At 52.1% G+C, this 19,519-nt stretch overlaps 1 long non-coding RNA gene and 6 other non-coding genes across 7 annotated transcripts; 3 read left to right on the forward strand and 4 right to left on the reverse strand.

Annotated features, from left to right (window-relative positions):
* The first annotated feature begins 617 nt into the window (after positions 1-617).
* TRNAM-CAU lies at positions 618-690 on the forward strand. The gene has a single exon. It is a non-coding gene; the product is annotated as a tRNA-Met (tRNA).
* Positions 691-2,787: 2,097 nt separating this feature from the next.
* TRNAK-UUU lies at positions 2,788-2,860 on the reverse strand. The gene has a single exon. It is a non-coding gene; the product is annotated as a tRNA-Lys (tRNA).
* Positions 2,861-4,823: 1,963 nt separating this feature from the next.
* On the reverse strand, positions 4,824-4,896 carry TRNAM-CAU. Its single transcript has one exon. It is a non-coding gene; the product is annotated as a tRNA-Met (tRNA).
* Positions 4,897-5,332: 436 nt separating this feature from the next.
* On the forward strand, positions 5,333-5,414 carry TRNAL-AAG. The gene has a single exon. It is a non-coding gene; the product is annotated as a tRNA-Leu (tRNA).
* A 3,704-nt stretch (positions 5,415-9,118) lies between these two features.
* On the forward strand, positions 9,119-9,190 carry TRNAQ-CUG. Its single transcript has one exon. It is a non-coding gene; the product is annotated as a tRNA-Gln (tRNA).
* Positions 9,191-9,489: 299 nt separating this feature from the next.
* Positions 9,490-9,595, reverse strand: TRNAL-CAA. The gene is made up of 2 exons: positions 9,558-9,595; positions 9,490-9,535 (listed from the first exon to the last, which is right to left on the reverse strand). It is a non-coding gene; the product is annotated as a tRNA-Leu (tRNA).
* Positions 9,596-16,396: 6,801 nt separating this feature from the next.
* LOC122489092 lies at positions 16,397-19,436 on the reverse strand. The gene is made up of 2 exons (XR_006298831.1): positions 18,719-19,436; positions 16,397-16,660 (listed from the first exon to the last, which is right to left on the reverse strand). It is a non-coding gene; the product is annotated as an uncharacterized LOC122489092 (long non-coding RNA).
* Between the last annotated feature and the right edge of the window lie 83 nt (positions 19,437-19,519).

Genomic DNA, 19,519 nt, shown 5'->3' on the forward strand with positions numbered 1-19,519 from the left:
GGAGTCAGACAGACTACGGGGGGGGATAGAGACTCAGGAGCGGGAGTCGGACGGACGACGGGGGGGGGGGGGACAGGCACTCAGGTGCGGGAGTCGGACAGACGAGGGGGGGGGACAGGCACTCAGGTGCGGGAGTCGGACGGACGAGGGGGGGGGGACAGGCACTCAGGTGCGGGAGTCGGACAGACGAGGGGGGGGACAGGCACTCAGGTGCGGGAGTCGGACAGACGACAGGGGCGGGGGGGTGGGGACTGGGACTTAGGTGCGGGAGTCGGACGCGCCGCAGCCACCCCTTTCCGGACGCCTCAGCGTCTGGACCGCGCGGCCGGGGGTGGGGGGAGGCCGAGAACGGGCGGGACCTGGGGCTCCTCCTGACACTGGGGGTCGCAGTCGTGTGTGTGCAAGGTGGTCCCGCGGGCGGGCGGGCGGGGTCCCCGAGGGAGTTCGGGACAAGCCGGGGCGGGGGGCGCGCGTCCGGGTCCTGGGCCTCGGCCTCCGTGGGCCCGAGGGTTTGGCAGCTCCGGCCGGAGGGCGTTTTCTGCCCCGGGCGGGGGCGGCGCGAAGCTGGGCCACGTGCAATCTGGGTAAAACCGTGCGCCGAGGGCGTTTTGCCACCTGCCTCCTTAGCGCAGTAGGCAGCGCGTCAGTCTCATAATCTGAAGGTCCTGAGTTCGAACCTCAGAGGGGGCAGCTCACTTTTGCGCCCTGGCGGGTGGGCCAGAGAGAGGGAGGGGGGGTCTCAGATTTCTGGCTCCTGGTCCGTCTACACCCGCCGCGACTTATCCTCACCTCTTCCCAAGAGCCGGATCTTGTGTCCGAGTCCCTCTGATCTCCGTTCTTCCTTGGGGCAGTGGCCTTTACCGGTGCCTCTCAGCGTGTTGCAAACAAGATGGGACGAGGAAACGAAAACCTGACGTTCAGTTTTCCCGGCGAGGCCGTGGCCTCCTCTCACATACACCGCAGGTCCTGGCCGCGGCCTCCGTGTAACCCGGCCCTGACTACTTTCCCACCTACACGCACCGCGCTGGCCGGTGCTCCACAGACATGCGTGTCCGGCGTTGCCGGGACCACCCCGCGCGGGGAAGACGCAAGGAAGGGTTCTTCCCCAGGACCTTCAGAGGGAGCGCAGCTCTGTCAATACCTTGATTTTGGACTCTAGCCTCCAAAACGTAATTAATCACTTGACTTCTGCGAATAGAAAATGAAGCTCTAATTGTGTTAAGCCACACAGTTGGTGGTGATTCGAGCCGTCAGCCCTAGAAAAGTAACACACCAGGCCTTCTCGGCCTCTGACCTCCCAATACACCAGAGCACCTGTGTTCTTTTCTTCACAGCACTTACTGCTGACCTGCCTCGTCCTTTTATTCAACACGCTTACTATCACCCACCCATGCCCTTACCCTGTACACTCCACGAGGGTCCTCCCGATGTGTTTTGTCCACTCCTGTAGCTCCGGTGTGTATACCTCACTACCTGACCATGAGCCCTCGTCAAATAAATCCATGAGTTAATTAGCATTTTAACTCTTTCTGTCTTCCATATTCCCTATCACTCTCTTACTCCAGGCAATCAACATTTCAAATTTGGATCTTTGCAATACTGTGCACAGGGGACACACCTACTGAAATCCAACACCTCTCTGGCTTAGCGCTGGGAAAAGACAGGGCAAGACTTGGATTGTTCCCCCAAAACGTCTGGGCCGCCGAGACTTTGTATTTTGGGAGAGCTCTCTCAACAGGCTGCCGGGATGCAGACTCAACACGGCACATCTCAGTGTCTTCAGGCCCCTCAGCCTCTGGTTCCAGAAGCCTGTATCCCCACAGCTTAACGGATGCACTTAAAGATTTGGGAGACACCAGAGGGCTGGATGGGCTGGGTCTTCAGGCAGTTCCTTAGAGAATGATCCTTCCTGGTGCCATCGCTGTTCAGAATCTGTTCCTCTCCTTTGCAGAAACAGAAACCATGTTAATTCACCCCAGAGTTTTTTAGGCCTGGAGGACAGACACACTGTAACCAAATGTCAGAGACATTCCAAGCCAGGGTGTGAACGTATTTCAGCCACATTCGTAGTCGATTAGCATATTCTCATCTATGTAAAGCAGACTGCAGTGGAAATCAAGTACATTGGAAGATTGCTCCATGCATCAGTGATACAAATCAAATATCAATGACTATGATATCAGGCAATGATGGTCTTGGCCCATGTGGTTGGCCCCAGGGCAGACATGGAAACCCTGAGTTCTGATCATAGCATGCTATTTTCTTAAGCAAGTTTACAATATTACGACACCTTTACAGAATAGTGTACAATACAAGGCTACATGAGAGTTCTGTTTAATTTGTATCCTTGTTACCCTTACTGAACTTGAACTGAATATCCAAAAACCTTCCTCAGCCCTTCACTTACAAACCAACCCTTAAAGACACCTGTGCCTCACTCAGGAATCCTACAAACAGCCAACCACATCCTTTACAAAGTGGGTGTAGTAACTACTCCAGCCTTTTTTTTTTTTTTTTTTTTTTTTTTTCACTTAAATGAGACTAATAGGCAAAGATTATGATCCTGGTGCTATGTTCACGTTCATTCCATTCACAAAGATCTCAACCAGCCATCTACATTAGTACAAATCCCAGGTATTCCCACTATCTTTACTTTCTATGGGAGTCACTTACCCATTTTGTTAGCTGAAAGATTTGACCCTTGGGGGTGTTGCAACCTACCTAATCTGTCCCTGTTTCTGCACAAAACAACACCTTCACAAAGGTGGGGCCTGACACCAGCAGACACGCCCGAACAGGGACTTGGACCCTGGACCCTCAGATTAAAAGTCTGATGCTCTACCGACTGAGCTACTCGGGCCCCTGCTGCAAGGTATTTCCTCCATGTCCTAGTGTGAAATAAGTGTTTTGTCCAGAGTGCAAATGTCTTCCTTTTTGTTCATTCATTTATTTACTATTTCTAGCCCTTCCCTTTAAATTCTGTCCGTGTTCCTTTTCCTTATTCCCAACCCTATCTTCACTCCTTTGAACATGGCTCCAGGCTATTTGTGGCCCCAGGTCACTGGGGAAAAGTAACTTACCAATCATCCACCAAAGACTGTCCTGTGGCTCATTTCTAGGTATGTGTTTATTCATGCCACCACTTAAAGCAGATTTGCTGTGGTCTTCACAACTTCACTATGATAACATAAAGTGGAAAATGTTAATGGACTTAAATTAGAATAAAGGAATAGAGGCAGAAAATTAAGAAAAAAGTATGCTCACTGTACATAGAGCCCCCCACCCTACCCACATCTCCAGTTCAGCCGACGCTAAAGGGATGGCACCTTTTCAAGGGGTCAGAGGACACTTCTCCGGGGGAAGTGTTGTCTAAACAGAGAATCGGAGGGTTGGTATAAGACGCTGGACAAAAATGTGGCTCCCGCATCCCAGGAGGAGGGAAGAGCACAGCACCTTCAAAGAACTGAAAGCAGACCTGAGGTGCTGGCAGGCAGGGCGGGTAGATGGTGGGGGAAGAAGGCAGGGACACACCCGAGAGGACAGGTCCTGAGACCTCACCCCTGCAGCAATGCCTAGGTACTGGGCATTTCAAGCAGGGAGAAACAACCTGATCAGAGATGATCCTGGAAAGCGTATGCTGGCCTCACATAAAGAATGGGCCAGAAGGGGGCAAGAGGTGATGGGGACCCACAGAGGCCGTGCAGATTTGGCCTGGTGGCTCTGAGGCAGTAGCCGAACGGTGCAGAGCACGTCCTAGGCCCAGGACTCCAACATGTTGTTCACCTGACTGCATTGAGGTCTCCTGGCAAAGGGGTGGGACCTGTGGGAAGGGCAGAGGCCCAGCCCCAACATCACAGCACAGAGAGCACAAGGGTGGGCTTGAAAGCTGAGAGGGAATGGATTCACAGGGAAGGAAGGACACAGCTTTGCCTGGCACATAGTAGGCCCTCAGTAAACACCTGCTGAATATTTCCTACACAATAGGCTGAGAGGCTAAGGGTAAGATACTAAATTTCAATCGTGTTCATTTTGGTGTGAGTTGGGTGCTTATCTTGACTCTTGAAATATCACTTCAGTGTGTTCGCTTCTTGTCTCTCTGTGGGTGACTTAGAGTCCAGTAAACGTAAAAGAGCAGAAGGGGACAATGTGGTGAGACTGGGGGCGGAGTGGGTACGGATTCCCTGTCTTGTGGGATGTCCCTGGTGACCTAAGCAATTCCAGAAGAATGGTGAGAGAGGACCAATCGGTAATTAATAACAAAGGATTGCACCCCACGGTACACCCCCCCCCCCAAAGAGCCCTCCCTCCGCGCCTCCTCTCTGGGCCCCAGAGCCAGTAGGTTTCTTGACCCTGGTGTTTTTGTAACAAAAACAATTGCCAAGCCTATCTGAAAGGCATTTAAATAATGTCCTGGCTGTGTCTGAAATTGGTATAAAAAACAACCGTGAGAATTTTGGAGCATTTGGTTCTCGGTGGAAAGTCACTATTTGTAACTGAGCGTCACGTGGCCCCGTTACACAGCAGTGAATTGTCCGTCAGTCTTACCAGGCGATTCCCGCGGTTGAAAAAGCACACTTGTGGGAGAAAGGGATGGAGAAGGAAGGCAGACTCGTCCCCCACCCCATCCCCCGCATTGGTGGAAAGTCACTATTTGTAACTGAGCGTCACGTGGCCCCGTTACACAGCAGTGAATTGTCCGTCAGTCTTACCAGGCGATTCCCGCGGTTGAAAAAGCACACTTGTGGGAGAAAGGGATGGAGAAGGAAGGCAGACTCGTCCCCCACCCCATCCCCCGCATTGTCGTGGGGTCGGGGAAAAAGACGTGCCCCCTCTGAGGTTCGAACTCAGGACCTTCAGATTATGAGACTGACGCGCTGCCTACTGCGCTAAGGAGGCGCCTGCTCGCGCTCCTTGCGCACACTCCTACAAACATACCGCAGGACCCAGCTCCTGGGCGGGTCGGGGTCGCGGCTGCGCGGGACAGGGAGGGGCGGGGGTCACGCTGCGGCCGCCCCGGGGCACCTCGTCCGGGCGCGATCGGGGCTTGCGCTCCTTCCTTGGCTGCTGCTGCTGCTGCTGCTGCTGCTGCTTCTCCGCAGCGGCTCCGGGGCCGGACCCGGACGGCGGGACTTGCTCGCTCCTGAGGCCGGGGGGCTCACTCTCTGCCGGCGCCTGGCTCCCGCGCGGGTGAAGATCGGACAACGCCAGGAAGGCGAGCGCGCGGGTCGAGCGCGCGACCTGGGCAGGACCGAGGGGGCGAGGGGCACGCGGGAGGGCGGGACCTGCGCGACCTTGAGGTCGGGGAAGCGCGGGCAGCCCGAACCCTCAGGGCGGTAGCGTGGCCGAGCGGTCTAAGGCGCTGGATTAAGGCTCCAGTCTCTTCGGGGGCGTGGGTTCGAATCCCACCGCTGCCAGGATGCTTTTACTGCTCTGTCCACGTACCTGCCCGCTCCTTCACTCCCCGCTCTCGCCAGAGTCCCCCAACAGGGCATCGGCCCCCAGTCCATGATGACAGTGAGAGAGCCACACATCGGCTGTGCGGGCTGATGACCCCCCGATCCTGAGTACCCAACGTGTGGCACACCTCCACTTTACTGCTTTATTTTAGAAATACTTGGGCGCCTTCTTCGTGCGCTGCGTCCTCGCGGGGGCTCCCTCCTCTCCTGCGCGGTCCACTTGCTTCTGCCCTCAAGGTCTCGGCTTGGAAGGCGCTTTCCCCAGGAAGCCTTCCTTGATCTGTCCCTCCAGAATTCCAGCCAGTCAACGAAGGCACGTGAGGAACGGGAGTGAGGTTCCCTGCGCCGGTGCGTAGGAGGGGGACAAGCGTTAGACACTTAATGGCCCCTGGATGACACAACTTCCGCAGAGAATGAGCTGAGTGACATTCTAGATCTGCTATCAGGACAAAGAATGTAATCGAACATACGACCGCACAAGGTACAGGGAAGGACGCGATTCCAACCTTTCAGGGGCTCACGGTGTCAGAGGAGAGACAAGGTGGGGAGGGACTTGTTAGAGTGAGTGCTTATGTGTCTCATGAATCGAATAAGCGGATTCATGAATTTATGAATGAACTTTTAAAACCCCAGTGTGGTAAACACAGTAAAGGAGCAAGGCAGCGCGCTGGGGAGGATGCAACAGGCCCGGGCGTGGCCAGCCTTTCCGCGGCCGGCTTCCCTCATTTGCGCCTGGCGTCTGGTGGCCCACTCCTGTGGGCACGCCCGGGGCTCTTGGTGGCACGCTGTGGGCACTTCGTGGCCCACTCCTGTGCGCACGCCCCAGGCACGCTCCGCTGTCGTTCAGTCGGTCTCTTGGTATTTACCAGAACTTTCGGAAACTTTTGTGTAGTTGTCTGCTTTGCCTCATGTGTCATAAGCTTCGTCAGATACACAACCACATTTCTCTTGCTTCCCCATGTCATGAAAACTAGGTACATGTTTGTGTTAAATTCCAATGAATAAATATATGAAAGAATAACTTGCTAATTTGTGAGGAGAGCAGGGTATACAGAGCTGAGGACCCAGCTCTGTCAGGGCCATGTGTCCCGAAGGCCCGTTTCTACAGGACACCCCCGGTGAACTGGGTTGTGAGCGGCTGATTACACCACACTGACCTGATCCTTGGGGGTTCTCTCTGCTACCAGGTAACTGCAAGCCATTCTTGTTTAGGTCACCAGGGACCAGCTTGTTTCTGGACTGTGGGGCCCAATCATCTCTCCCCTTCCCCAGGTAGCTCCCCCTCTGTGTCTTCATTTGTTTGCATCTGCCCTGCAGTATTTGTTAGCCACGCACAGGCAATCCAAGGAAAGGGTGCAGCCTTTTAAATTCCACACTCAAAATTAAACCAACCCCTTGCCTTCTTTTCCAGGTCTTACCCACTGTCCTTTCCTAGGGAATAAATGTGCTAAGGTTGAAAAACCAGTCATTCCTACCCCTCCCCTTGCCTATCCTCAGAATATTCTGGCATCCTTTTAAAAGCAGTGGACACTTTCTTTTTCTTTAAGAAATAAGGATGTAGCTCATCCAAAAAATAAAAACAAATAAATAAATAAATACAGGATGCCCCCTGAGCTGGGAAAAAAAGACGGGAATTATTGGATCTAAGCTAGCTTAGACCATCTTTTAAAGACAGGGGACTCATGAAGAGGGAGAGTTATATGTGTGGACACTTACAAGAACTTTACAGTCACCTGGCCAAAAGTCCTTGGGTTTGACTGCTTCTCTCTACGCCATATTTAATAAGCAGCTATTTTGTGACAGGCGCCTTGCTTGGCTGGAGATCGAGCAACAGGATGAATTACAGAAAATGACTCAGGGATTCCTTAGCAACTCAGCCTTGGGACACTACCAGAGGCACATTGAGAACATGACCAATACTTAATATTTAGGTTGAGTAAAGAGTAATTTATACCTGAATATTTCATGCTGTATATATGATCTCTTTGTTATGTGTTGTTCTTACAGTTACTAGGTAAATAATCATGGTATCTTAACAAAGTTAAGATTTTGAAAAATAAGTGAGTATGTCTAGCAAGATCATGTCCTTCCTGTCTTGTTCACCAACGCCTGAGGACACCTATGTAGGGGTCCACATGAACACTGGAGTGTCCACTGGGAGCCGTGACCTGGCCGGCACAAAAAACAAGCAAAACCAAACCAAATATGCATCAGTCATCCCCTTTAGGCTTGTCAGATTTAGCCTATGGAGGAATGGGAAAGGAAACCCTCCCGAAAGTCTAACCCTGGGCTATCCCTCTGAGCAGTCATGCTCGCATCCTTTCGTCTACACCTTCAAGCAACAAGAATTGATGAGACTTCTATGCCCTACCAGACTTGGGGCATCAAAGAGGAACGAGACCGGGTCTGACACTTAAGACATTTTGCAGTGGGAGGACACATGTTCAAATTCCGAGCCCATGATTACAGCTGAGCAGGGAGGTGCCAAGAAAGTCTAAGGTTGCTCCAAAGGCCTTGGCAGGTATTTTGAATAAATAACTGAGGCTATAGAAAGGAGATGTTATATTTTTCTTTTCTCCCTTTTGAACTGTGAGATGAAAATCCAATTTATTTTTGCATGGATCAGAAATGAAGGCAAACTCAAAACCACCAGAAGTAAGAATATCCTTAGGACTCCATGCTTCCCCTGACATCAAGGGTAAGAAACCTGGGGGTTCGGCCCAGTGGAAGGTCAGTGCAAGCCCCCTCCCACCACCTGCCCCCCATCTGCCTCTCTTGTATTTGGCTTTTCCATCGCCTTCAGGCTGGAAAGTGTAGGAATTTTTCCATCCGCCAGAAAATGCCTTCATAAATTTAAGAAAGAAAGAAAGAAAGAAAGAAAGAAAGAAAGAAAGAAAGAAAGAAAGAAAGAAAGAAATTAGGAGGAAGCGGCAGAGCTTTTGTTTAAAGTGGTGCTTGATTCCTCAAAAAACTACCCTAGACCCAGCAATAGCACCACTAGGTATTTATCCTAAGGATACAGGAGTGCTGATTTGAAGGGGCACATACAGACACCCCAATGTTTATAGCAGCACCATCAACAATAGCCAAAGTATGGAAAGAGTCCAAATGTCCATCAACTGATGAATGAATAAAGAAGACGTGGTTTATATATACAATGAAATACTAGTTGGCAATGAGAAAGAATGAAATCCTGCCATTTGCAGCAACGTGGATGGAACTGGAGGGCATTATGCTGAGTGAAATAAGTCAGGCAGAGAAAGACAGATATCATATGTTTTCATTCATATGTGAAATTTAAGAAACAAAACAGAGGAACATGGGGGAAGGGAAGGAAAAATAAGATAAAAACAGAGAGGGAAACCAACCATAAGAGACTCCTAAAAACAGAGAACAAACTGGGGTTACTGGAGAGGACGTGGGGGGAGGGGCTAGATGGGTGATGGGCATTAAGGAGGACACCTGTTGGGATGAGCACTAGGTGTGTATGTAAGGGATGAATTCTTGGGTTCTACTCATAAACTCTACGCTGGGTGCTAAGTAACTAGGATTTAAATCAAAACAAACAAAACTGGTGAAATGGTGTCTCATTTTCAATCGTTAGGACAAGGCCACAGGAGGAAGGTCTCAGATGGATGGTGCACAAGGCCTCTTTCACGTGGGGTTCCATGGTGTAATGGTTAGCACTCTGGACTCTGAATCCAGCGATCCGAGTTCAAATCTCGGTGGAACCTTCCTATTTCCGGTCCTTTTACATGATTTCACTCCCAGGCCTGGACTTTTGCGTTGCTGCGTGGCCAGCCCAGGCACTCAGGGAAGGCCGTGCCCACCGAACAAAAAGCACGCCGAGGGCAGCGAGGTCGCGGGGACAGTAACCAGCACTGAGGAGTGGGTAAGGGGGTGGGCGGGAAGGGGGGAAGTGGAGGGGAGGGAGGGGAGAAGAGGGGAGGGGATTGTAAGCGGACAGACTTCACGGGCCGCAGAAGGAAAGCACAGTTCAAACCGAGGACAAAAACGGGGGAAAAAAAGCATGTGTCAGAAGTGGGATTCGAACCCACGCCTCCACACGGAGACCAGAACCCTCGAACCGAGGAAGCGAAGCTTGAGTCTGGCGCCTTAGACCACTCGGCCATCCTGACACCCGGGGGTGCGCTCTGCGCGCGAACAGACTCTTTCGTCGTCTCCAGCGCGCGCCCCGTGCGCGCCCCCGGGGTTCAGTGCGCTGTGGGGTGGATCCCTGGAGGCGAGGAGCTGCGCCCCTTCCTCGGCGGGTCGGAAACTCCGAGCTCCGGTGCTTTGCTCCCCGCCGAGGCTGCGATTGGGGTCCCTCCCCGCGCTCTGCCCTCCCTGCCCCGCGGGTACCCCAGGGCGCAGGACGCTGGCACCCGGAACGACCCCAACTGGCCCTGGAGAAGCCGTTCGTCTACCAGCAGCGCAGAACGGGCGGAGCTCAGCGCGGGCGGGCGAGCGGGTGTAGACCCGGGGAGAACGGCGGCGGTCGGGGTAGACTGCAGCGGGGAAGGGCGGGGCGGGGAAGGTCCAGAACTGCCGGTGGCTTCGCGCGCGGACGCGGGAACCCGGCGCGGCAAGGAGGAGACGCGCCGCTGGGCTCTGGCGCCCCCTGCCCGCAGATCCCAGAGCCCGGGGACAATCCTGTTCTCCCAGAGCCCCGGGGACTTCCCTGTCCTCTCGGGGCCCCGGGGATGGTCCAGTTCTCCCAGAACCCCGGGGACGGTCCTGTCCTCCCATAGCCTCGGGGACAGTCCTGTCCTCCCAGAACCCCGGGGACTTCCCTGTCCTCTCGCGGCCCCGGGGACGGTCCTGTCCTCCCCGAGCCCCGGGGACTGTCCTGTCCTCCCAGAGCCCCGGGGACTTCCCTGTCCTCTCGGGGCCCCGGGGATGGTCCAGTTCTCCCAGAACCCCGGGGACGGTCCTGTCCTCCCAGAACCCCGGGGACTTCCCTGTCCTCTCGGGGCCCCGGGGACGGTCCAGTTCTCCCAGAACCCCGGGGACGGTCCTGTCCTCTCAGAGCCCCGGGGACGGTCCTGTCCTCCCCGAGCCCCGGAGACTGTCCTGTCCTCCCAGAGCCCCGGGGACTTCCCTGTCCTCTCGGGGCCCCGGGGATGGTCCAGTTCTCCCAGAACCCCGGGGACGGTCCTGTCCTCCCATAGCCTCGGGGACAAACCTGTCCTCCCAGAACCCCGGGGACTTCCCTGTCCTCTCGGAGCCCCGGGGATGGTCCAGTTCTCCCAGAACCCCGGGGACGGTCCTGTCCTCCCATAGCCTCAGGGACAATCCTGTTCTTCCAGAGCCCCGGGGACTTCGCTGTCCTCTCGGGGCCCCGGGGATGGTCCAGTTCTCCCAGAACCCCGGGGACGGTCCTGTCCTCCCAGAATCCCGGGGACTTCCCTGTCCTCTCGGGGCCCCGGGGACGGTCCAGTTCTCCCAGAACCCCGGGGACGGTCCTGTCCTCTCAGAGCCCCGGGGACGGTCCTGTCCTCCCCGAGCCCCGGAGACTGTCCTGTCCTCCCAGAGCCCCGGGGACTTCCCTGTCCTCTCGGGGCCCCAGGGATGGTCCAGTTCTCCCAGAACCCCGGGGACGGTCCTGTCCTCTCAGAGCCCCGGGGACGGTCCTGTCCTCCCATAGCCTCGGGGACAGTCCTGTCCTCCCAGAACCCCGGGGACTTCCCTGTCCTCTCGGAGCCCCGGGGACGGTCCTGTCCTCCCCGAGCCCCGGGGACTGTCCTGTCCTCTCAGAGCCCCGGGGACGGTCCTGTCCTCCCAGAGCCCCGGGGACTGTCCTGTCCTCCCAGAGCCCTGGGGGATGGTCCTCCCGGAGCCCCGGGGACTGTTCTCCTGAAGCCTGGGGACTTTCCTGTCTTCCCACAGTCCCCGGGGATGGTCCTCCCAGAGCCGCGAGGACAGTCCTCTCGGGGCCGCGGGGACGATCCTCCCAAAGCCTGGGGACTGTCCTTCCAGAGCCCCGGGGACTGTCCTCTGCGTCCGCCTGGGGCCGGGGCTGGGCTGGGCTGTGCTGGCATCACGGAACAGACCCAGACCCTTGACCCTCGGAGGCCCCGCACCCACGCGGCCAGGTCCCCACATCAACCTTCTCCACCCGAAGGAATTCCGCAGCTGGGCTCGTAGTCCTCACTTCAAACAGGAACCATCAGATGTCTGTGAAAATATTTCTGGAATAAAGACAAAACCAACAGGCAGGAGGTGGGACGAGAACTAAGGCGAAAGAAACACCTTCGGGAAACTGGATTTTAAAACCATCACTAAGTCCCGAGTGACGTGAGAAACAACATTCATGAAACACGGCGAGAAGGGGAGGCGGGAAAAAATTTAGTGCAGTGATTTCAAAGCAAGGTTGTGGAAAGCCCTGGAAGAGTGTGGTGCAACGTGGAAAGTTGTCTCTACTGTATTATCTGCCTACAAAATAACAGATGCTTGCAGTCAAAATAAAACACACATCGCAGAAAAATGGAAGTTGGAAAGCAGACATCAGTCAGCATCCATGCCTCCCTCCAGTCCTGCTGACACGTCACACCCTTATTAATTGGGGTTAAATTTCCCTACGGATTTCTTTAGTGTGTGCACGTGTGCGCTATTGTCTTATAAAAAATTAATTCATTCCACACAATGTACCACAACTTCTTTCTAACATAGCAACTACCAGGGATGTCTTTCCATGTCGGTACACACACGCTTTTTAACGACAGAATAACATCGAGCATGCACCGTAATTTTTAAACTAATACATTTTTGATGATTTTTTTCTGTGCTGCTTTCTTTTTAACTATTTTGGTTCTCCCTTTCTCACTAGACAAAAAAAAAAAAAAACACAAACAAACAAGCTAAATTTGAGTAGTAAAATAAACCTGAAAATAGCAAGATACATGCTGTCTTAGAATGGAAGTGTTCAGACTCTGAGGAATGCACAAACTGTTATCTCCGAATGAAATATCTCAGGCTTCTTTTACTGTTAGAAGAGATTCCAGAGCCTGTTTGTAAATGGACCAGTATCTCTCAAAATCAAAGTGTAAATTTCTGGAACAAAACTCACTCCTTTATTCAGGCAAAACCATCACTGAAGTTTGAAGTTTAGAATAGAATACCCATTTCTCTGTGCTGAAAGGGTGCTTCACATCCTTGAGAATTCATTCATGTCCTTAATACAACTTTTTTTAATTTGCCTTGGATAAGGAAGGTGTGCAGGTGGTACAAAACTCAAAAGCTACAGAGGACTTTTCACCCCAACGCAGAAAGGCCCCCATGTTCCTGGGAGTCTGATCATTTCTCTGCAGGGATTTTTGTGGGCCTGGCCAGCCCCCCACCATGCTGTTTGCACCCCTCCTGGCCCCTCTACATCAGCCTGAGGGCAAAGGACAGAAGGCGAAGAGGGCCGTTCCTCATGTGTCACTTTTACACGCTGCCCTGAAGTGCTCACCCAAGATGAGTGGTGGCAGTGCAGTACCGGACTTGAGACACTTGGAATATTTCTGTTTTCCTCATCTTGTGTTCACGGTCATTGTGCAGTAACGAATCTGGCCTCACCTAAGGAGAGGTCTGGCCCTCATCTTCTCCTGGAAGTAAGCTGTAAACATATGAGGTTCCCCTAGGGACAGCAGCCCCTGTGGTCCCTGTGGGCCCCTCCCAGCACCTGCGACAGACAGACAGACAGACAGCGTGTGCCGCCCAGACTCAGCCCATGGCCCACACACTCCTTGGGTTCTCTGCACAGGCACTCCTGGCTTCGGGATGCGGGAAGGTGTTGGAAAATGAAGACACAAGGACAAGACAGGCCCAGGGAGGGTTTGGCCGCAGCCACGTCTCACGTGCTATTTGGAGTGACTTCAGAGAGATGGGTGAAAGGCAAGAGGTTTCATAAAACTCTGAAATCGGGTCACAGACCTTGCTAACTCAGGGCTGGTGACAGAAACTGCCAACAGCCATTTTCACCTTCCTCCTTCTTTGCCTAGGAACCCAGATGTTTATGTTGGGTCAGCAAATGTGCCCAGGAAGCAGTGCACGTCCCAGCCTCCTTTTGCAGGTGCCCAAGACATTTCAGTGAAAGTTGCTGTGGAGAAGAGCATCGGGAGTAGGATCCTCGAAGACCCTGTGATGATTTGTCTCAGTTTATCTGGGATGATGTGATGCGGTGTTGGGGTCTGGGAGCAAATAGTCAAGAAAGAATCGTGAGCCATTTTCGGTACAAAAAGGTGGTTTCACGAAAGCACGAGGACAGGACCCGTGGGCGGTTGGGGGGTTGTGAGGAGTGACAGGTTCCCAGGGCCTTGAGGGGCTAGCTGCTGTTAGGTCACTGACTACAGTGGAGCGAAACCTGGGTCCTGAGACCCTCCCGCTGTGTATCAGCGGCCATAAGCCTGGAGGATGATTGCAGGCATATACCTTGGGGGGGGAGGGGGAGGTAAAGGAGGTTCCCAAAGGAATTTTATATGTCAAAGTGGATGTTGGCTGATGTCCAGCTAAGGTTGCCTTTTGCCTCCAGCAAAGTAGGAACCTGGGGGCCGCTGAGCTTCCAGAGGAAGGTGGCTGTTTCAAGTACTCGTCGATGGGCTGCAATTGTAAGGAAGTTTAATTTTTCTGCACGTCTGTTGCCTTTGTTCTCCACATCCTGGGACACTTCCTATTTGAATAATGCTCTGTGCAGATATTTGTGTGAATGTAAGTCTTCATTTCTCTGAGATAAATTCGCAATAACAGACACATTTGAGACTCCAAACTGTAGCAGCCATTTGGTTCCCTCATAGGGGAGGCGCCCCCTGACTGCTCCGTATAAAATAACACCCCCATCACTGCTCCCTCCGTATCCTGACTCCTTTTTCATGGCATCTTCCACACGCTGCATTTATTTCTTGGTTTGCTTTTTGTCCATCTTTCTTTCTAGAAGGCAACTCTGAGCACAGAACTTTATTTTGTTCCCTGCAGTATCCTGGAGTCTGGAAGACAGTCAGGCACATCCTGGCCACTCAACAAATATTTGTTGAATGAATGAATGAGTGAGTGAGTGAATGAATGAATGAATCCCAGACATCTTTCCATATTCGTGTACTAAGATGTAACTCATTCCTTTGGGCACCTACATAGTATTCCATGGCAGGTGTGCATTCAGTGTCTTCCATCAACCCATCCCCTCATGAAGCCTATTTATGTCGGTTCCAATGTTTTACAAACCCAAACAATGTTCGAATTACAGTCCTTATACAATCCATCATCTCTGTGCAGAGGGGGCAGAAGTGGACTGGATGGTTCAAAGAGTATGTGTATTAAGATTTTTTTAGCCATTGCCAAATTGTTCTCAACAATGTTCTCCCAGCTTACACCTGGCGTTGTCCTAGAATGCCTCATTCTCACCAATAACCAGTATTGCAGTTTTCTAATCTTTACTAATCTCATAGATACAAAGCATCACATTTTATCTCATTAACTTTGAGTGAGCTGAACTTTTCACATGTTTAGTAACCAGTTGTTCTTCCTACACTGTCTTCTCAGCGTTTTCTTTTTGTCTCTTCTTACTTATATTTGTGAAAGTATTTTCTCTCTCAAGGAAATTCATCCTTTGTGTTATTTGCTAAAAGTACTTTTTCCTAATTTTCCTTCATTATTTGACTATTTGCCTGAGAGGAGGGGGAGGGGCAGAAAGGGAGACAGAATCCCAAGCAGGCTCTGCACTGTCAGCACAGAGCCCAACCTTGGGACTCAAACCCACAGACTGGAAGGTCATGACCTGAGTTGAGATCAAGAGTCAGACACTGAACTGACCGAGCCACCCGGGGGCCCTGATTGCTCAGCTGTTTAAAGGTACTTTCCTGGGGGCGCCTGGGTGGAGCAGTGGGTTAAGCGTCTGATTCCAGCTCAGGTCACGATCTCGCAGTCCATGAGTTTGAGCCCCTCGTCGGGCTCTGGGCTGATGGCTCAGAGCCTGGAGCCTGCTTCTGATTCTGTGTCTCCCTCTCTCTGACCCTCCCCCGTTCATGCTGTGTCTCTCTCTGTCTCAAAAATAAATAAACGTTAAAAAGATAAATAAAGGTACTTTCCTGTACAGAAGTCAGTCGGTTTTTACCTTTATGTAACCAAATGTATCCATTTGATGGATGGCTTCTGGGTTTGTGGTCCTATTTAGAAAGACCTTCCTCTAGACAACATTTTTTTTTAATCTTTTTTTTTTTAAAAGAGCTTTTATTGATTTGTTTTTTAAAATTTAAATCTTTCACTGATCTGAAATATAATTTGGTGTAATAAGAAGATGAGATATTTCCCCCAAACAGGATCATTTGTTGAAGGTAGGACACCAGTCTGAACTTTCCCTTTTATCCAAACTGAACTCTTATTCTGACTTGGGTCCACAGGCCAGCTTCTATTCTGTCCCATTGATCTGGCCATCTTTTCCTTAATTATCCTAGCCTTGTGTTTCTCCTGACTGGTCTTTATTTTTATTTTCCAGACTAACTTTGGTGTCACATGCTGAAGGCAGATAAGAGGAGCAGAGGAAGCACAAATACCTTAGGCATCACCAGGCCCTACTCAGTTTGGAGCCCAGAGAAAGAGCAATCCAAGAAGGGAAGGGGTCAACCCTGTCAAATGCCTCAAAACCTGTAAGGTAAAGACTGAGGTGTCCTCTGGTTTAGCTAATATTAGGAGCTCATATTTAGCAGCCAGATTGAGTAAAGAGAGTAGGTAGGAATTTATTTTAAAATAAAATAGCTTAGGGGCACCCAGGTGGTTCAGTCTAATAAGCATCTGACTCTTGATTTCGTGCTCAGGTCAGGATCTCACAGTTCGTGAGTTTGAGCCCCCACATCTGGCTCTGTGCTGACTGGTCCTCCCCTGCTGGCTCCTGCTTGCGAGCATGCTCTCTCTCTCTCTCTCTCTCTCTCTCTGTCCTTCTTCCCCTCAAAATAGAGAAAAAAAGAAAAAGAAAATTGTTTATTAATAAAAACTGTATATTATTAGTTAGGGTTGGTTTTAGTTGCATATGCAGACCATCCAAGTAAGTGGCTTAAATAAGACAGTGGCTTTAGCGGACCATGAAGCCTGCTGCAGACACTCTGCAGTGTGTAAGGACCCAGGCTTAGTCGCCTTTCCACTGCACCCTCCTAGTCGGCTTCTGGTGTTCCAGATTGCTTCCTGGTCCAGGACAGCCGCTCAAGCTCCTATCATCTCGTGCACATTCCAGGCTGGAAGAAGGAAGGACAAAGGTTAATCCCAGGGTCACAGTGCAGTTCGTTAGGCTCTAAGGGGAAGCCTGGAGGCCAGCACGGAGGAGGCCACGCCCAGCCGTGGGGAGGGTCAGAGGCCTGTCTGCCGCGCACTCCCCGAGAAGCCCCAGGTGGCACACCAGGACAGGAAGCTCCTGGTCAAATAAGGAAGGGAGCCCCCAAACCCTGCTTCCAAGAATCCCCGCCCCAAGCAAGGGATTCTCCACAGCCTTGTTAACAACTGTCAATAAAAGGCAGAAACCCAACCCCAGGGCGTGCAGCTAACAGGCTTGCACCCTGTGTCCTCTGGCTCTCTGCCTACAGGCAGCTCTCTCCATCCATCCCTGTCTCCGGCTCTCCCAACTCTGTCTTCAATAAACTTTCCTGCTGTGTTGCTCGTCCACTGTGTTGCCTCTGCCCTTGAATTCTTTCTCCTGATGAGACCAAGAACCTTTGGTGACATCTTTGGGTGGGGCTGGGTTGAGGCCCCAGGGTCTCCCCGGTTCACCTGATAACAACATATCCATAACCAGTTGGACAAGGTAACACTGCCTTCAGGAGGTACTTTCCCACTGGCAGCAAAGGGCCCAGGAAGTGTCTTTTATTGAGCATATTGCTATCTGGAATAAAACTGGAAGGTACGAGTGGAGACTGGCTGTAAAATATTATTCTGTTCAGACAGAAAGGCACTTATTAAAATAAATATGTGTCCCAGAGCCCCAAACTGGAGACCAGGAGGTCAGTTTCTTCTGCAGAGATATTTTTACAATCTTTAGTTTTCAACACTTAAAAGTCATTAAAGTTTCGTATAAAACTCTAGATTCCTGCCTTCTCTTGAGCTAAAACTTTGGCAGTATGCTGGGCCCGCATTTTCAACGGCAATCTTTGGTGAGATAGGAGAGTATCTCCTCTCCTGGAAGGGACATCTGTCCTACAGTTAGTCACTGTCCCCACTTTGCCTATTGGTTCCTGGTCTGGGCTGCCTAGTAAATTCCCCTCTTGCCTCTGGGCGCCTGGGTGGCTCAGTCCATCAGGCCTCTGACTCTTGATTTCAGCTCAGGTCATGGACTTGTGGTTTATGGGACGGAGCCCCACGTCCGGCTCTGTGCTGAGCATGGGGCCTGCTTAAGATTGTCTCTCTCTGTCCCCCCCCACCCCAACTCACACTCTGTCTCCTTTCTTTCTCTCTCCAAATAAAATAATAACAATTTTTTTAAAAGTCTCCCTCTTGCCTCTAATAGGCATGTGTGTTTGAACACTGGTCACTTTACAACGGAATAAATAACAAATTATTTTCAGTCTGATTAGAGCAAGTCGAAATAGAGAGCAGTCTGATTAGAGCAAGTCGAAATAGAGAGTCCTGGAGAGGACTCTCCTCTTTGAAGTACCTTAGTGTCTGGTATCAGTTTCCTATTTATGAAGTATGTTGGGCTGTGTGAGGGCTAAAGTCACTTCCTACTTTAAAAGTATGCTTAGGGGGTAAAATGGAGAAACATTGGGCGGGGGGATGAAAAAAGAAAGAAAGAAAAAAGTATGTCCTGCTTTAGAACTTTGTAAGAGAGGTGAGGGTTCCAGGCAAGGGAGCTGAAGTCTCCGCCTAGAAAACAGCCAAGTGCTCAGAATCTGAGGTTCCGCGTGAACGTGGGAGACTCACAGGGGAAGAGAGCCGTCAGTGTGCTGTTTGCTTAGGTTACACTCTGAGGAGGGGTAGGATCAGTGAGCAGGCCTGCAGAGGGCTGTGGTGGGCACCACCTAAGCCCTAAGAAGCTGGGTTGGGGTTGTGGCTTCCTGAGAGGACAGTGAAGGTGTTAGTCTGCGGTGGAGGCCAGAGCACTCCCTGGAACCTGGTGCTCCACGGTGTGGACAATGTCTGGGAGGCAAAAAAAAAAAAAAAAAAAAAGGGGTAGCTTTGGAGATTTGAGTGAGAAGTGACAGAATGAAAGGGGCATTTGGGGGCTTTTCTAAGGAGGAGTCCCATCCTGGCAGTGTCAGTAGGGAAATTACTGGAAATGCTCAGTCACCTGGCTACTAACTCACCTTAAAACGTCTGCAATCTGACAGTGTTGAAATAACTTCGGTCACGGTGTAACAACGGAAATTAAAATAAAGAGAGGTCTGTAGAGAGAGAAAGCAAGGCGAGACTGTCCGGATTGAATGAAACCAAGAGGATGAGGACAGTAGTGAGGAAACAGCAAAGGAGACCAGGAAATCCCAAGGTGGGCGCACTTGTCCAGTGGTGACCAGGAAGGGGCAGGCTTGCGGGTTTCTAGCCGATTCTGTGCCCGGTGAGCACTTTCGGTGTAATGGATAAACACCCTTATGGCTAAAACACTAAACGGGGTGGGCTCCCTCCTTGTTGGGCTGTCGTGATCATTCCCATTTCTCCGGAGAGGATGCTGAGGCTCTGGCGGTAAACCCGCTGGCTTGGGAACAGTGGGAAGGAGCCGAGGGGCACGGGTCTGATTCTGTGTTACAGAAATGTTGCCAGCACACAGGTAAGACTTCCTTTCTGGAAACAAAATTGCGAGGGTTCCGGCTGCTCGCATGCTCCAGCCTCCTGGAAACGCCACAACTGTCCTCGCCAACCCCACCCCCCACCCCCGCCCCCCACAACTAGGCTGAGGCCGGGGGCCGGGCAGGGACCCTGAGCAAAGCCCGGGTGAAGGTGGGGGGAATCCAGGCTCAGGGAGGGGAGGTCCGGGCCCGGGGAGGTGGAGGGGCGGTCCAGGGCTGGGGAGGTGGTGGTGGTGGGGTCCAAACGCGGGGAGGTGGGTGGAGGTCCAGGCTCGGGGAGATGCGGGGGTGGGTGTCCAGGCCCGGGGAGGTGGAGGCGGGGTC

Source organism: Prionailurus bengalensis, chromosome B2 (assembly GCF_016509475.1).
Source record: "Prionailurus bengalensis isolate Pbe53 chromosome B2, Fcat_Pben_1.1_paternal_pri, whole genome shotgun sequence".
In the NCBI taxonomy this organism is placed as follows: Eukaryota; Metazoa; Chordata; class Mammalia; order Carnivora; family Felidae; genus Prionailurus; species Prionailurus bengalensis.